The 18222-nt window shown below is 40.9% G+C and overlaps 1 long non-coding RNA gene across 1 annotated transcript; it reads right to left on the reverse strand.

The window, feature by feature from the left end:
• Positions 1 to 19: 19 nt before the first annotated feature.
• Positions 20 to 13593, reverse strand: LOC122555143. The gene is made up of 2 exons (XR_006313186.1): positions 11502 to 13593; positions 20 to 1194 (listed from the first exon to the last, which is right to left on the reverse strand). It is a non-coding gene; the product is annotated as an uncharacterized LOC122555143 (long non-coding RNA).
• Positions 13594 to 18222: the final 4629 nt, after the last annotated feature.

Consider the following 18222-nt stretch of genomic DNA (forward strand, 5'->3'; position numbering starts at 1 on the left):
ATTTTTTCCAGACGGAACGTAATTAAAATATTTATATTCAAAGACAACACACATTTGAAATGGCAAAACTCTTAATTCTTCCCCTTAGAACAAATTAAATTGCAACAAAGTACAAACACATTTCACTACATGATTAAAAATCAGTCATTTATAAACTTGCCCACAATGCAAGAGATGTGCATAGGTTTACAGTTTTTTGAACAATAATTCCCTTGGGTAATTTTCCAACAAATGGAATGTACGTTGCTGTAGAATACAGTTTCCAACACAGATACACCAACAGCATGAATGCTTGTAACTGTCCACATGCAGTAAATCCTGATTCAAATCCTAAAATGTTTGTACATCTTTAAATTGCAAATGACGGTATCCCTTTAATAGCCCTGATTGGTTTATTTATGAAAAAATTCAAATCTAAATTTACTTCACGCTCTGACTACTGTAACTTTGCAGACTCAAAAACTTCAATTAATGCTTGTGCTCATATTTTTTGATCTTCATTTGGCGACTAAACCAGAAGATTTTATTCTGCACGTGCAATGTTTTATCACCATAATGAAATTAAATTTCAACTAGCCAGCAAGGTTGTTGGACTCCATTAATGATAAATTAAATATATTTATATTATTTTAAAAATATTTTCCAAATAAATCTGGATAGGTTGGTGGCATTTAAAATTTACTTGAAAAACTTGGAGGTAACAAGAGTTTGCATAAGTTTTGAGGACCATGTGGAATTATTGGATCCATACAGATCAGAAAGCATATGTAGATCTGAATTTTTAATAACAATTGCAAGCCTCACACAGCTTTAAAAAGGGACACTGTCACTGTAAGAGTTTGGTAATGTTTATCTCTCCATCCATCTAGTAGGACATGACAATAGTCAAAAAAAAATTAGGGCACACTAATCCTAGACTGTCTATAAGGGGTAAGACTTGATGCGAGGTCATTTACAAAGTCTAATGTCAGGATGGTGCTAGGGAATGATAAAGTTCATGATTTTTCTGTCTGGTCCTTAATATACCCAGGATACAGGGACCCACTGTGGTGTGGTACACACAAGTTCAATGGCTTCTTCCAGATGCCTGATGGTCTCATCTATTTCATTGTTGATTATGGTTAGATCGAAGTAGTGTGCATATGTTTTCTGTAAAATTTCTGATTCCTTCTGCAAACGCTGGAGAGATTCATCCTGAGGAACAGAAAGATATTAAATGATAATTAATGTCTAAGAGAAGACCATTTACCTTGCTGTCAAGTGGAATCTTCCTACACATGGTGATGCATCAAACAGATTTGCATATGGTAAGTAATGCTGAACCAGTACAATCTGAGTCAAGGATAAATAGACATTTGCTTTCTTAAAACAACAGTGTTTCTTTGTCAGCGCAATGTATCAGAGTTTTACTGTAGTTTTATGTAGTTGCTCAAGATTGGTCTTTTGCACCATTTTTGGTTGGATGTAAATTAATTGGTAAACTGAAGGAATATAATTTTGATTACATGCTTGTTATTCACAGAATTGTACATCAGGGCTTTTGTAGAATAGTGGTAATGCCCCATCATTTAGGTCAGAAAGTCAGAGTTCAAGTCTCACCTGCCCAGACGTGTGCCATAACATATCTGAACGGATTGATTAAAAATATCTAGAATCATACATTCTCCATAATGTACTGAACAGACAAAGCATTTCAGTCTAAAAAGAAAATCAGAATATCTTGTTTCCTACAGTTTTAACCAACATACATACCCTGACTGAACCAAAACTACTTGTGTATTGTCATCTGCTTTTTCAGCTTTTCCCTCAATGTTCCAGGGAATTACTATGATGCTGACTTACCACCCTTCATATCCACTGTATTTGGTGGATTTTGATGGGTGCTTTTACAAACAGATCCCTTACCCTTCCTATTGCTAACCTACCCCAGTTAACAAGGTTGAAGACTGGCACCAATATGCACTGAATTGCCTGTACCAGTGGCTGGGTTCTCCCAGAGCTAAGCTCTGAAGTGGGACTTAAACCCAGAGCAGTCTGGTTAACACTGGTGCTCTGCAATATTTGTTTTAGGCATTTTTCATCAAGCTTTTCAGACATGTTAGATGGGACTTGAACCCAGGCTGGTTCAGAGGTAGGGACACTACCTCTGCCAATGTGCCTCATCAGCGACAGCTTATTACAAATCAGTGCTTACCAAGCTTGTGATTTTGAGAAATTTTCTTGAGACTGACTACGCAGGACCAATTTGGCTAACAGATGATAAGTCAAATGCAATGTACTCAAGAAGGCAGAACATGTGTGTATTATTGCACACACATAATAAATATGAAAAGGCAATAAAATCCTGCCTGGTCCAGATAAAGTATGTGGCTTAGAATAATATTTACTGCCTAAATTCAGAAGTCTGGATCTAATTTCTGAGGGAAGGAGCTTGCCAGAGCAACATAGGAATCAAAACATATAGGCTGCTACATCCACAGAATCATAGAAAGATATAGCATGGAAACAGACCCTTCAGTCCAACTCATCCATGCCGACCAGATATTCCAAATTAATCTTGTCCCATTTGCCAGCATTTAGCCCATATCCCTCTAAACCATTCCTATTCATATACCCATGTCTTTTAAATGTTGTAATTGTACCAGCCTCCATCACTTCCTCTGGCAGCTCATTCCATACATGCACCACCCTGTGTGAAAATATTGCCCCTTAGATCCCTTTTAAGTTTTTCCCCTTGCACTTAAACCTATGCCCTCTAGTTTTAGACTCCCCCACTCCCCACACAGATACCCTATATCTATGCCCCTCATGATTATATAAACCTCTATAAGGCCACCCCTCAGCCTCCGATGCTCCAGGGTAAATAGCGCCAGTCTATTCAGCCTCTCTCTACAGCTCAAACCCTCCAATCCTAGCAACATCTTTGTAAATCTTTTCTGAACCCTTTCAAGTTTCACAATATCCTTCCTATAGCACAGAGACCAGAATTGCATACAGTATTCCGATAGTGACCTAACCAATGTCCTTTATTTCTGTATTTATTCTAATATTTAAGAATAAACCAAACTATACAATGTTTCTATGATTTTTTTAAAAAAGTAGTCCATTCAGCCCTTTGCATCTGTGCTAGCTTTCAGCATCAGCACAAGTTCCTGTTGTCAAGATGGTGGTGGAGTAACAGCACAGTATACAGGCTTCTGCCTGGAGCTCATCTACTGCGTCCACTTTTACTTTTTTTTTTTACCCCTTTCACAGCTTCTTTTTCCTTATTTTAATCTACTTAACTTCTGTGGAGAGATCAGTGGCTTCAAGGTGTCCAGGCTGAGGCAAGGTTTCTTCCCAGTGGCGGCAGCACAGGGAGTCAACTTTGGTGCAGAGCAGGGGAAAGTAAGAGATCGAGCCCAACACGAAGGAAATCGAGCCAGCATGGGAGGCAGGGAGCGCATGTGGGGGAACTTGAGAGAGTGAGCCCAATGTGGAAGAGATTGAATCCTTGTGGAGAGTGCAAGCCGAGCATAGCTAAACACTTAAGACGGAATGGCTATGCTGAACTTTTAACTTTATTACTTTGTCTAATTCATACCAAGAAGGAATTTAATGTTGAATTTTTAACTTCCATTTCAATGTCCCCCCTTCTCTATTATTCAACAGTTTTTAAAAATTTTTCAGATAATTCCCTTTAGAAATCCATGATTGGATCTCCCTCTATGACACCAAGGACCAAATCTTATCACAAATCAGCTAAGGGTCAATTTTTGCAAGATCCATGGAGAGTTTCTCTCTGTAAGGCCTAGTGTGCTTTCTTACGATACCTCCCCAAACGTTCTTCCTTGTCTATGCACCAGAACTCTATGGCACCAATAGATCGTACTTTAAAACTTGTTAAAGGCATAAATACTTGCCGCTGCTGGCAATCCACTGTGCACATAGTGGCAGTGCAACTATAAACGATGATTCTCAGGCCACATAGGTGTCATATCTGATATTTCAATGTGCATATAAATGCATATTCTTTATCTGTTGCTACTTAAGAACCAACCACACAGCTTACCCATCCTTAGCCTAATCTCAATAATATACTGTCTCAGTTAGTGCTATTTTTTCCCCCATGCCAAGTGTAGCTCAGCACCTTCTCATTGCTCCAAGTTGGACCATTAAATATTGGAAAGCCTTTAAACAGTTCAAAACATTCACTTTTATTCAGCAATGTTAAGTGAAGAAGAAAAAAAAAAGACAAAGCTTCATGGAACAGAAACGAACTGCTTGCCTTCTGAGTATCAATGAATTTACAGTCAATGAATGATCACTGCATCCAGTTCATTCTATTGAACATCATTTTCAGCAGGCCCAGTGTCTGGTCCATCATTCTCCTTGTTGAAGAATGAGCTGCACTGCAAATACATTCTGCCTCAGTCAGGAGGTTGTATAACAGAATTTTCAGCCATGGTCACAGAGAGCAGACCTTGTCTACCAGTAACTATCCTTGTAAAGCATCCAACCCTTGAAATTACGCAAGGAAATGAGAGTTCTTAAGGGTATAGGCATCATGGTGGCTTCCATGGCACTTGGCAGAGGGCTCTAAGATGTGGTATAGAGGATCACAGATTACTTGGACATTGATAGAATGGAATCTCTTTCAATTGAAGAAGTCAACTATGTTATGACATAGCCCTCTCATGTAATATGTCTACATTTATGTTGCCCTGCACCTGGAGGGAGCCATAGACTACTGCCCAGGCTGCAGCACTGAATACAACACTGGAAAATGACATGAAATAGTGTGATCTGGCCAAAACTGCATTAATGATCTTAATTTGTTTGTGGGTTGAGGATCGAGAGATCCCCAATGGACTTTTGGAAACAGCCAGCTGCATAAAAAATTAGTGCAGATGTGACAGGATGGCCACCAACTCTTCCAAGTCACTGGCCCCACTCCAGTAGTAGACAGAGCTCTATGAGTAGTCTAGGACATCCACAGCCTGCAACAACCATGCACCTTGCTCATCTGGAGGAAATAGTATTGATAGATCTGGTACTGCTACACTACCTGAGGGGATCTTCAGTGGCAGCTTCTTCATATGGAAAATGTTAGCATCTGCTGGATGTTGCTCCTGGCCCTGGACTTGCAGGCGGATCTGTTCTGTCTCCATTTCTCTACACGTTGCTACATTACAGCAACAAATGATGAAAACTTCTTACTGTGACTGGTTCCATCAGTCACGCTTGCAATGAACCCGCGTGGGGAACATAAATAAACAAAATAGATCCTTCGTAATGTGAACAGTCAGCATTCACATCACTCACAGTGATGGTTTAGTGAACTCCAGCATACAGAGGGAAATGGAGGAATCTAACGACAAGGGCCATGGAATGCTTCTACTTGCAAATTTCAAATGGGGGAAAAAATTGAAATTATTGGAAAAGCTCAGCAGATCTGGCAGCATCTGTGGAGAGAAGTCAGAGTTAACTTTTCAGGGCCAAATGATCCTTTGTCTCAGCAAACCTGAGACAGAGATGCTGGGCAATGCTTTCTTACCTACCATCAGTTCTGAGGTAGCATCACTCAACCTGAAACTTTAACTCTCCACAGATGCTGCCAGACCTGCTATTCCTATTTTTATCTGTCTCAGGCTTGTTGCAGTGCTCCATCGAAGGTCAGCACGAGCTGGAAGAACAGAACCTCATCGTCCCCTTGGGACCCTGCACCCTGCCGGACTCAATATTGAGTTCAATAATTTTAGGGCTTGAGCTCTCCCATGTTCTTATTCCAACCCATGTTCTTATTCCAAGCTGGCCTTGTTATCACTTACTCTGCTATTACACACAGGGCAGAGGTGGGTACTGCTGATGCTGGAGATTAGAGTCAAGGTTAGAGTCGTGCTGGAAAAGCACAGCAGGATAGGCAACATCCCAGGAGCAGGAAAATTGACTTCCTGATGAAGGGCTTTTGTCTGAAATGTCAATTTTTCTGCTCCTCCGATGCTGCCTGACCTAGTGTGCTTTTCCAGCACCACTCTAATCTTGACTGCTATTACACACAACCCATTGAGAGCCACTAACAGTCCCCATTAACAGCTATTTGCTCTCTCAGCCAAATACTTATCCTCACCTTTGTCTGTCTAACTAGTCTTCTCTCTCTTTGAGCTCTATCCCCAACTATTGTTTACCCCTTACTCTCCCTCCTCACCCTATCTTCTACATATAAACTGACATTTTCCTTGCTACCATCAGTTGTGAGGTAGGGTCACTCGACCCCAAAATGTTAACTCTGATTTGTCTCCACACATGCTGCTGAGCTTTCCCAGCAATTTGTATTTGTTTTCCTGACTTACAGCATCCGCAGTTCTTTAGGTTTTTATTTCGAATGGGGACCTTAGGCTGAGGATTGCAGCGCGAGTCATACTGCAATGAGACAGGTACAGATTGTTAGTGCTGTATGAGTACTGTGACTCTGTTCTTCCAACCAAAAAAGGCGTTTGCACTATAAAGTTATAGTGGTGAATACTAACAGTTCAATAATGACAGAGAATCAGACCTGTGCCCTTGCTCCTTTGAGACTTTGCTGTATCTTTGTGCTTTGTGGTCCTCAGGTGCCCTTTCTAAGGTTTGCTATGATTTGCTTCTCTTTCATAAAGATTACTATCTTCAATGTGCAATGAATGACCAAGAAAACTTGTGACCAACATCTGTACCTGACATAGTTTAATTATGCATGCATGATGTTACAATTATAAATAACTTTAACATGTATATGTAATAGCCCTTTGAAATACTTCATTTTTTTAATAGAATCCCTACAATATAGAATCGGGCCATTCAGCCCGTCAAGCCCATTAATCTCCAAACAGCATCCCACCCAGATCCATCCCCATCTCCCAACCCGAGCACCGGGACCCTGCATTTCCCATAGCTAAACCACCTAACCTGCACATCTTTGGACTATGGGAGGAAACCTTAGCACCCGGAGGAATCCCATGCACACACGGGAGAATGTGCAAACTCCACATTAACAATCACCCGAGCCTGGAATCAAATTGGGCTCCTGGTGCTTCAAAGCAGCAGTGCTAACCACTGAGCCACAGTGCCAGATTGCTCACAAGTAATGTCCATGTGCTCAGAAAGAAAAAAAAAACACTAACTCTGTTCACTCCAGGTGTGGTCAAAGCCGTTTTCCTTTTGCAGTATGCATTTATGAGTCACACGAGTACGGAAGGAATGCAGGTCGCATTTAGCACGGTCTCAGACACAGCCTGGTAATCAAAGGCACCCCCCACAAAACTCCATGTTGCTTTGTTGCTGGGACTCACTGGCCAGCCCATCAATTAAGCCTCCACAGGTTCCCACACACCGTGTGGTCTTGTGCCTTCAGCACTCAGTAAAACCCTAAGCCTACAGTTTAGTAATTCCCCACTATAGTGTTCCACTTTCTTCCTCCTGTGCACCCATTGAGGCTAGACTGGTGGTGACCAGTGATAACCTGCATCCCCCCAACTGTGGCAGCATCCCACATTCTCTTGTTTCTTTCCATCTCAATTATTGTCCTCTCTGCATCCCTGGATGCTCCCACCAATTCAGAGAACTGATTTCCCCAACTTACCTATCACAGTAGTGGCTCCTGTTCAACATCCTTTGACATTTATGGAGTTGACCCCCAGAATGACCATTGCCTAGCTTCTGACCAATTTCAACATACAGCCCTGACTAATGAATGATCAGACTACTGACTGATCTGTGTGCAATGCTCTGACAGACTTACTGTGAATTCCAACTGCATGCACTGGACCTGCAGGACTGCCTGTAACCTGCTCTCCGGACTGTGGTAATGTGCAGGCTAAATGTGTTCAACCCTCTGGACTTTGATCAGACAATACCCTTGAGTTCTCGTATTGGGAACACTTGATTTCAAATGTCCCTCCTTAATATTACTGAGGATTACACCTCTTATACTTTAAGACACAGCCACTTAGTTGATGCACATGGCAATATATTTGCTGCATATATCTGTAACATGTGCTACCAATGTAAGACTGAATTAGCATGATGCCATAGAGGAACATCTCCCCTTTGTCGGATGACTGCTGACAACCATGACAAGTTACCTAGTTTTGCATCTGCACTAAACAGCAAGGCAATACAGAAGTACTATGAGCATTTATAAGCTGAGGAGGCAAATCAAGGCAGAGGTTCTATGAGCATCAAAGCAAGCCTGAAGTGACTGAGCGCTAAGAAAGCAAACGAAGAGCCTCTAGTTGCATCCTAATCAAATCCATGAGATGATTGTCCATTCCTATGTTAAATTGTCCTGGAGGCAGCAAGAAAGGCAGTGTTTGCTGACACCCATAATTGTAGGCAGCTATACATGTACGCTAATCCGCAAATATGCATGAACACAATTCCAGACACTATATCATCATGTAGAATGTATGTGTGGTTTCATATGTAAGTACCACACTGTGCATGCACATTGAAACACACGTTCTATTGAAATAGGATTCTGTGTCAGAGATTTAGGATGCTGGTGGTTGGGGTGGGGGGCAGTTGCGTTTGGGTGGGGTTAGGGATGGGTTGGGAGAAAAGAGAGACAGACAGACAGACAAAGTGAGAGAGAACAGTCAGAGGTGGATCCCTATTTCCATTCAACAACCAGTACTAGTTTTCAGCTGCCTAGGCTCCAAGTATTAGAAATTTCACTACCCTTTTCTTAGTGAAAACTATAGCATTATTCATTGCTACAGCTAAGCCACCAGTTTCATAAGACAACCTTGGCAAATGCAAATACTTACAGGTAGCTTTTTGCACCACCTTGGGAGCTATGTTAAAATCAGAAAGGTTGCAAGAAAATTAACATAAAATGCGAGTTTAAATAAAAACAATTACAACAGACAAACAAAAGAAAGAGAAATTGAAACAGAATCTACATATAGAAAAAGCAACTTGGAAAAATTAAGTTTACCACTTACAAATCATCTAGTTTGTGAAGCATCTTTGCTGCAAATTCTTTTGTCAAGGATTTCATTTTCATAACCCATCAGCACAGATTCTCATTGCTTCATTGTTGCTTCCTGCAATCATGCTTCTTTATTCTTTCAAATTGACAGGTCTACAACCACATTAATGCTGCTCCACATTTGGCTATTGAATCAGTGCTTCTTTTAGGGGACTGGACAGCATACTAGATTGGGGATCTTGTCCATCCAGCTGTCGGATCTATGATCCAATCAAATGTGAAAGTATTTCGAATGTTGTTATCTTACAATAAATGGGTAAATGGGTTTTGGACAGTCTGAACTTGATTTTTGGTGGGCATGGATTTACATCACAACACTGACCAGAATGTAGAAATAGTTCAACAATCTTATTGAGACAGAGAGCAGAAGGCTGGCTGGAGTCGGAATTACAAACATTAGATAATCTTCTGAAATTAGAGGGAGGGCTTATGCCTGAAACGTTGATTCTCCTGTTCCTTGGATGCTGCCTGACCTGCTGTGCTTTTCCAGCACCACATTCTCGACTTCTGAATTTAGAGCCAAGGTGAAGGTATTGAGAAAAGTAGTGATTTTTATTTATTCTTTTTTGGAATGCAGGTTTTGCTGACAAGGTCAGCATTTATTGTCCATCCCTAATCCCTTGAACTCTGCAGGTTGTTAAGCTATTTGAGGGCCAGAAACTGGAATCTCATATGAGCCAGGCTGGGTAAGAATGACAGATTTCTCTTTCGGAAGGACGTTCATGAACCAGATGGCTTTAAAATGAAAATTGTTAATAATTTCACGGTCATAATTAGACTAGCTTTTAATTATCATTTATTCATTGGCATGGAATTTTACCAAGGCTGTGGTGGAATGTGAACCTGTATTCCTAAAGCAATAGCTTGGGCCTCTGGATTACGATTCCAGTGACATCACAACTATGCCACAATCTCCCCTTAAATTTGGTCTTGTACATGGACTGTTACCTCACCCGTAGCTCCTCCTTTTAATGTCCTCTCTTCCTGCATTTCATCATTACATTTGAACTATCCCAAAGGTCTATACAGAGTTCCTCTCATGTCTGATTTATGCAGAGCTCCTCCCATGTCTGATTTCAACAAAATTGTCTGAAAACACAATGTCAGTTTTCACACAGTGGCGTCCAACTATACTAAACGCTACTCCTCATTACATTGTAAAAATGCTCTTCCCCAGTTATGCATTCCATTCCCTGCCATGTCACAATCTCAGGTTGAACTTGATTGTTTTCAACATTGGCATCCTTTCTGGATCTGACCTGAGCCTTCGGTTACATGCCCTCTTTCTCCAAAACAAGTTAATTCACCTTTGCAATAATGCCCATCCACACCACATCTCAGCTTTCACCTTTGCTTTTGTTTCTGGACACATAATAATTCAATGCTCTCCAGACCATGTTTCTATCTCACACTCACCATAATTGTGAACTCATCCAAACTTCACAATATCTTAATTTGCAGTATTCATCTATAACTGGCGGCACGGTGGCATAGTGGTTAGCACTGCTGCCTCACAGCGCCAGAGACCCGGGTTCAATTCCCGCTTCGGGTGACTCTCTGTGTGGAGTTTGCATGTTCTCCCCGTGTCTGCGTGGGTTTCCTCCGGGTGCTCCGGTTTCCTCCCACAATCCAAAGATGTGCAGGTAAGGTGAATTGGCCATGCTAAATTGCCCGTAGTGTTCGGTAAGGGGTAAATGTAGGGGTATGGGTGGGTTGCGCTTTGGCGGGTCGGTGTGGACTTGTTGGGCCGAAGGGCCTGTTTCCACACTGTAATGTAATCTAATCTAAACTCTTGCACTTGTGGACCTACACTGGTTCCTGGTGCAACAATGTTTCAAATTCAAGATTCTACTTTAATATTCAAATTCCCTCATGGCCTCACTAAGCCATATATTGTCTATTTTAGCAGGAAGAATAAAACAGAAGCTTAACATACCAAAATGGTAAGAGACTGTGACTCAGAGTGATCTGGATGTCCTTGTGCGTGAATCACAAAAGGACAGCATGCAGATACAGCAAGTAGTTAGGAAAGTTCATAGAATACTATCACTTATTTTGAATGTTATCACAAAAGGATAGCATGCAGATACAGCAAGTAGTTAGGAAAGCTCAGAGAATGTTATCACTTATTTCGAGGGGGAATTGAATACAAATGTTGGGAGGTCATTCTTCAACTATACAGAGCACTGGTGAGCCCACATCCAGAGAACTGCTCAAAGTATTGGTTACTTTATTTAAGAAAGGATGCAAATGTGAAGATTAAAAGACGTTTTATTTGGTTGTAGCGGTGGCTCCAAATCAAAGCAAAAAGTTCAACAGGAACAGGTTTTTAAGAAGCACAGTAAAGATTTACTATAATATTAAACTGATAATCAGATATTCAGTTAAGCGTTTAACTCAGGCAATTTCAGTGCAGTAAGAGATTAAATTGTAAGGCAGTACATATAAAATCTGTAATGTAAACAAAGATAAAGCTTCAGAATTGTTGTCTTACCTCAGTCATGCCTGGAGTAATGGTTGGTGCAGCAATGAAAACGACAAATGGGGCAAACTCAGCAGTTCGCAAAACCTTTAGAGCCTGTGTCAGATCAAGAGTTAAGAGGATTAGTTAAAAACTGGAGTTGAACATCTAAACCAGTGATGTGGATAAATCATATCTCATATGTTTCATTTACATAATGTCAGAGACTGGAAACCTTCAGCTCTACCAAAAGTACAAAGTGAATCCTTTATCAAATGTAGAACACTATTTACATGAAGGGGATAATCTTGTCACTCACTTACTTGGTCTCTTGTATGCTGGTTTGAGATTTAAGGAAAATAAAAAAAATACAGTAATATGATAATATTTAAGATGAACATCATTATAGAGAACAGGGAATCTCAAATAATTAATTTACAAGTTGTATCAAATATGATAGCGATGACAGAACATGTGGAAACTGTTGGACACCAATGTGATCAAGAGTGAACACACCTATATGAAGTGGATGCAGCTCGAGGAACTTTGGATCCAAGTTGAAGAGCTGCAGACACAATGCCACATCAGGGAAGGGGAAAGTTACCTGGACAGTTTGCATGAGATAGCAGTCACATCCCTCAAACTATGCCTGTGACTAGAGACAGAAGGGTGTGACTGGATGTAAGGCAGGTATGAGGGTTAAAACTGAGCCCCTTCAATTGTCCAAGAGCTATGAGGTTCTTGTAAGCTGTGCAAACAAGATTGGGGACTGTAGGTAGGATGAGCAAAATGACCACAGAAACTTGACACAGGGAGCCAGTTAAGTGGGGGAGAAAATAGGAATGTAGTTGTGTAGTTGGAGGAGAATTTGAGATGGAGAGGGCAGACTCAGTAGTATTCATCCATGTTGGGTCCACTGACATTGATAGGACTAGGAAGGAGGTTTTGCTGAAAGATTTTGAACAGTTAAAAGCTAATTTAAAAAGCAGAACCTCCCAGGTAATAACCTCTGGATTATTACCTGTGCTGCAGGAAACTGATATTGAGAAAATAAAGTCAAGCAGTTAAATGCTTGGTTCGAAGTTTAGCATGGGAAGAATGTCTTTCAGTGTGTAGGGCAGTAGCACCATAATAGGGGGAGAATGGAGCTGTGCAGGTGGGATGAGCTTCACTTGTACCGTGATCGGATTAGTTTTTGGTGAATCAAATGACTAGGGCTGTATAGGGAGCTTTAAATTAATTCATGGATAGGGGGAGGTTTGGAATGGGGGAAATGGAAGCTCATGAAGACAAAGGATTACAGAGCACCTATTTGGAAAACAACACCCAAATTAGTTTGTTAGCTTAACATCTGTTATTGGGAAACATTAGAGTCTATAATAAAGGATGTAATAGCAAAGTATTTAGAAATACATAATATGATCAAGCTGAGTCAGACTGAAAAGGAAATCATGTCTGACTACATTTACCAGAATTCTCAGAAGGTACTGAATAAGATATTGTATCTTAGCTAACTTATAGAGGACAGATATGTTTGGAGGGGGGAGGTTGTAGAGTTGATTTTCAGGATAGCAACCTGCAATTACTTGTGCACCACAAGGATCTGTGCTGGGAACACAATTATTTACAATATACATTAACAACTCAGATGAAGAAAGTGAATGTACTATTACTAAGTTTGCAGATTACATAAAAAATGGGTGGAAAAGCAAGTGGTGAAGATGATGCAAAGAGTCGGCAGAGGAATTTAGAGAGGTTAACCAACTGGGCATAAAACTTGAAACATAATGTGGGAAGTTGTGAGATTATGCATCTTGACAGGAAGAATACAGTGCTAAATATTATTTACAGAAGGAGAAAAAAACCTGCAGAAAACTATATATCAGAAGGATTTGGGAGTCTTTGTCCCTGAATCACAAAGATAGCATCCAAGTTCAGTGAGTAAAAGGGAAGATAAATGGAATGTTGAATTTTGTTTCCAAGGGAATGGAGTATTCAGTAGGGAGGTTTGCAAAAAACTGTATAAGGCACTATTCAGACTACAGTTGGAGTACTGCAAACAGTTTTAAGACAATAAGACATAGGAGCAGAAATTAGGCCATTCAGCCCATCAATCATGGCTGATAAGTTTCTCAACCCCATTCTTCTGCTTTCCCCCTGTAATCCTTGATCCCCATGACAATCAAGAACCTATTTATTTCTGTCTTAAATATATTCAATAACCTGGCCTCCATAGCCTTCTATGGCAGGAAATTCCATAGATTCAGTGCTCTCTGGCTGAAGAGGTTTCTCCTTATCTCTGTCCTAAAAGGTCTTCCATTTACTCTAAGGCTGTGCCCTCAGGTCCTAGTCTCTCTTACCTCTTCCCAATGTCCACTCTGTCCAGGCCATTCGGTATCTGTAAGTTTCAATTAGATCCCCCCACATTCTTTTAAATTCCATTGAGTATAGACCCAAAATTCTCAAACGTTCCTCACATGTTAAGCTTCTCATGGACTTTCTCTAAGCATGCTCCAGGGCCAGTACATCCTTCCTGAGATATAGGGCCCAAAACTGTGACAATGCTCTTAATGTGGTCTGACCAGAGCCTTATAATGGCTCAGAAGTACTACCCTGCTTTTATATTGAAGTCCTTCCAAAATAAATGCCAACGTTGCATTGGCCTTCCTAATTAATGAATCAATCTGCAAGTTTACCTTGAGAGAACCCTGGACTAGAATTCCCAAGTCACTTTGCACTTCAGACTTCTGAATTTTCTCCACATTTAGAAAATAGCACATGCCTCTACACTTCTTACCAAAGTGTATGACTTCACACTTTCCCACGTTGTATGCCATCTGTTACTTCTTCACCCATTCTCCTAACCTGTCCAAATCCTTCTGTGGCCTTCCCAATATTACCTGTCCCTCTACCTATCTTTGTGTCATTGCAAACTTAGCCAGAATGCCCTCAGAGAGCAGTTGAACATGTGGCTACAGGAATGGTGCAGGAGGGAGGGATTCAGATACCTGGATATTTGGGGCAAAATCTCGGGTACAGGGGACCTCTGCAAACAGGATGGTCTATACCTGAACCAGAGGGGTACCAATATCCTCGAGGGGGAAATTTGCTAATGCTCTTTGGGAGGGTTTAAACAAATTCAGCAGGGGGATAGAATCTGAATTGTAGCTCCAGTGTACAGCAAGTTGAGAATACTGAGGTCATGAATAAGGTTTCAAGGTTGCAGGAGTGTACCAGCAGGCAGGAAGGTGGTTTGAAGTGAGTCTACTTCAACACCAGGAGCATCCAGAATAACATGGGTGAACTTGCAGTCTGGGTTGGTACCTGGGACTTTGATGTTGTGGCCATTTCGGAAACATGGGTAGAGAAGGGACAGGAATGGTTGTTGCAGCTTCCAGGGTTCAGATGTTTCAGTAAGATTAGGAAAGGTGGTAAAAGAGGGAGAGGTGTGGCATTGTTAGTCAAAGACAGTATTACAGTGGCAGAAAGGACATGTGAGGACTTGTCTACTGAGGTAGTATGGGCTAAGGTTAGAAACAGGAAAGGAGAGGTCACTCTGTTGGGAGTTTTCTATAGACCTCCGAATAGTTCCAGAGATGTAGTGGAAAGGATTACAAAGATGATTCTGGATAAGAGCGAAAGTAACAGGGTAGTTGTTATGGGAGACTTTAACTTTCCAAATATTGACTGGAAAGTTCGAGTACTTTAGATGGGTCAGTTTTTGTCCAATGTGTGCAGGAGCATTTCCTGACACAGGATGTAAATCGGCCAACAAGAGGTGAGGCCACATTGGATTTGGTACTGGGTAATGAACCAGGCCAGGTGTAAGATTTGGAGGTAGGTGAGCACTTTGGTGATAGTGACCAAAATTTGGTTATGTTTACTTTAGCGATTATAGCTGGGGGAAAGGCAATTATAATGCGATTAGGCAAGATTTAGGATCCATAGGATGGGGAAGGAAACTGTAGGGGATGGGCACAATTGAAATGTGGAGCTTGTTCAAGGAACAGCTACTGCGGGCCCTTGACAAGCATGTACCTGTCAGGCAGGGAGGAAGTGGTCGAGCGAGGGAACAGTTGTTTACTAAAGAAGTTGAATCTCTTGTCAAAAGGAAAAAGGAGGCTTATGTAAAAATGAGACATGAAGGGTCAAGGCTCAGTTAGGGCACTTAAGAGTTACAAGATAGCCAGGAAGGACCTAAAGAGAGAGCTAAGAAGAACCAAGAGGGGACATGAGAAGTCTTTGGCAGGTAGGATCAAGGAAAATGCTAAAGCTTTTTATAGGTATGTCAGGAATAAAAGAATGATTAGGGTAATATTAGGGCCAGTCAAGGACAGTAACAGGAAGTTGTGCGTGGAGTCCGATGAGATAGGAGAGGTGCTAAACGAATATTTTTTGTTAATATTCACACAGGAAAAAGACAATGTTGTTGAGGAGAATATGGAGACACAGGCTATTAGACTAGACGGGATTGAGGTTCATAAGGAGGTGGTGATAGCAATTCTGGAAAGTGTGAAAATAGATAAGTCCCCTGGGCCAGATGGGATTTATCCTAGGATTCTCTGGGAAGCTAGGGAGGAGATTGCAGAGCCTTTGGCTTTGATCTTTATGTCGTCATTGTCTACATGAATAGTGCCAGAAGACTGGAAGATAGCAAATGTTGAGACACAGATAAGCTGTAGAGCCTTGCTGAGAGATGGTAAATGGAGTTTAATGTGGAAAAGTGTGAGGTGATTCACTTTGGAAGGAGTAACAGGAATGCAGAGTACTGGGCTAATGGTAAGATTCTTGGTAGTGTGGATGAGCAGAGAGATCTTGGTGTCCATGTGCATAGATCCCTGAAAGTTGCCATCCAGGTTGATAGGGTTGTTAGGAAGGCATATGGCGTGTTAGCTTTTACTGATAGAGGGACTGAGTTTCGGAGCCATGAGGTCACATTGTAGCTGTACAAAACTTTGGTGTGGCCGCACTTGGGAGTATTGTGTACAGTCTGGTCGCCACATTATAGGAAGGATATGGAAGCATTGAAAAGGGTGCAGAGTAGGATGTCGTCTGTTATGGAGGGAAGGTCTTATGAGGTTTGGCTGAGGCACTTGAGGTTGTTTTCATTAGAGAGAAGAAGGTTAAGTAGTTACTTAATTGAGGCATACAAAATGATCTGAGGATTTGATGGGGTGGACAGTGAGAGCCTTTTTCCTCAGCTGGAGCATGAGGGGACATAGCTTTAAATTGAGAGGTGATGGATATAGGACAGATGTCAGAGGTAGGTTCTTTGCTCAGAGAATAGTAAGAGCGTGGAATGTCCTGCCTGCAATAGTAGTGGCCTCGCCAACATTAAGAGCATTTAAATGGTCATTGGATAAACATATGGATGATGATGGAATACTGTAGTTTAGATCAGTTTCAGATCGGTCTCACAGGTCAGCATAACATTGAGGCCTGAAAGGCCTGTACTGCACTTAATGTTCAGTGTTCCTTCATCTAGATCATTAATGTATAAAGTGAAAAGTTGTGTTCCCTACACTGACCCTTTTGGTCTCCTTATCGAAAGGAAGATATGTCAGCACTAGAGAGATCCAGACAAGATGTACTATGAAGACACCAGCTATGCTGGGACTATCTTATGAGGAGAGGTTGAGCCTGTACTCACTGGAGCTTAGAATAATGAGAGGCAACCTTATTGAAACATACAATATTCTTAAAGCACTTCACAGGGTAGATGTGGAAAGGTTTTTTCCCCTTGTGGGAGAGTAGAGGATGAGTGGGCATAATCTCAGAGAAGTAATTGCACATTTATAACTGAGATGAGGAGGAATTTCTTCTTTCAGAGGGTAGTGAATCTGTGGAACTCTATTGCAGATGGCTGCGAAGGCTGGGTCATTAAGTATGTACAAGGCTGAAGAAGATATTTTTAATTATAAAGGAAATCAAGGGTTACAGGGAAAAGGCAGGAAGGCGGGCTTGAGAATTATTGGATAAGCCATGATCTCATTGAATGGCAGAGCACAGTTAATGGGGCAAATAGCTGACTTCTGCTCTTCCATCTTATGGAAAGAATAAATCTGCCATTTTTACAGACATAGAAAAACAACTTTATTTTTGTTTAGAACACAAGTTATTGCTTTGTCATTTTCTAGTCGATACTCCAGGAAGCTGGTCACTGTACAGCTCAGTGTTATTCTCTGAAACAGATTAAACTGCTGACATGTAAACTAGGATAAAACAGAATGGAATGACTAGGTAGCAGGAATTATACACATGCTCATTCTGAATTGGTTTGCAGTCTTTCACAGCAAAAATGGAAATCCAGTGGATAAAAATGGAAATCACAGTTCACTTCTCTTATTTATTTTGCATGAATTTAATTCTTAATCTTTCCAGAAGAGAATCTCATCCTCACTGAATTTGAAAAAAAACCTATCAACTTTTCGTATGTTTAGATTAAAATGTGGAAAGCAAATATTCTTACTAAGCATGGGTGAAGATAAATTTTAATCATTCCATGGGAATGCTCATTGCTAATTTCCATCTACTCCAAAGTGATTTGATTTTGTTTAAACAAAAAATTTCATCAATGCTCAACAACTCCTGGGATCCACTGTACTATCACCGAATAAGACAGATTTGACACAAATTTCATAGTTCAAGTAAAAGGATCTTAATTTAGTTTGCAAAAGTGCCATTTGAAATTACAAAATTGAAGATTATCTGGTTGGCATGGATGAGTTGGACCAAAGGGTCTGTTTTCATGCTG

The sequence above is a fragment of the Chiloscyllium plagiosum genome, chromosome 12, assembly GCF_004010195.1.
Source record: "Chiloscyllium plagiosum isolate BGI_BamShark_2017 chromosome 12, ASM401019v2, whole genome shotgun sequence".
In the NCBI taxonomy this organism is placed as follows: domain Eukaryota; kingdom Metazoa; phylum Chordata; class Chondrichthyes; order Orectolobiformes; family Hemiscylliidae; genus Chiloscyllium; species Chiloscyllium plagiosum.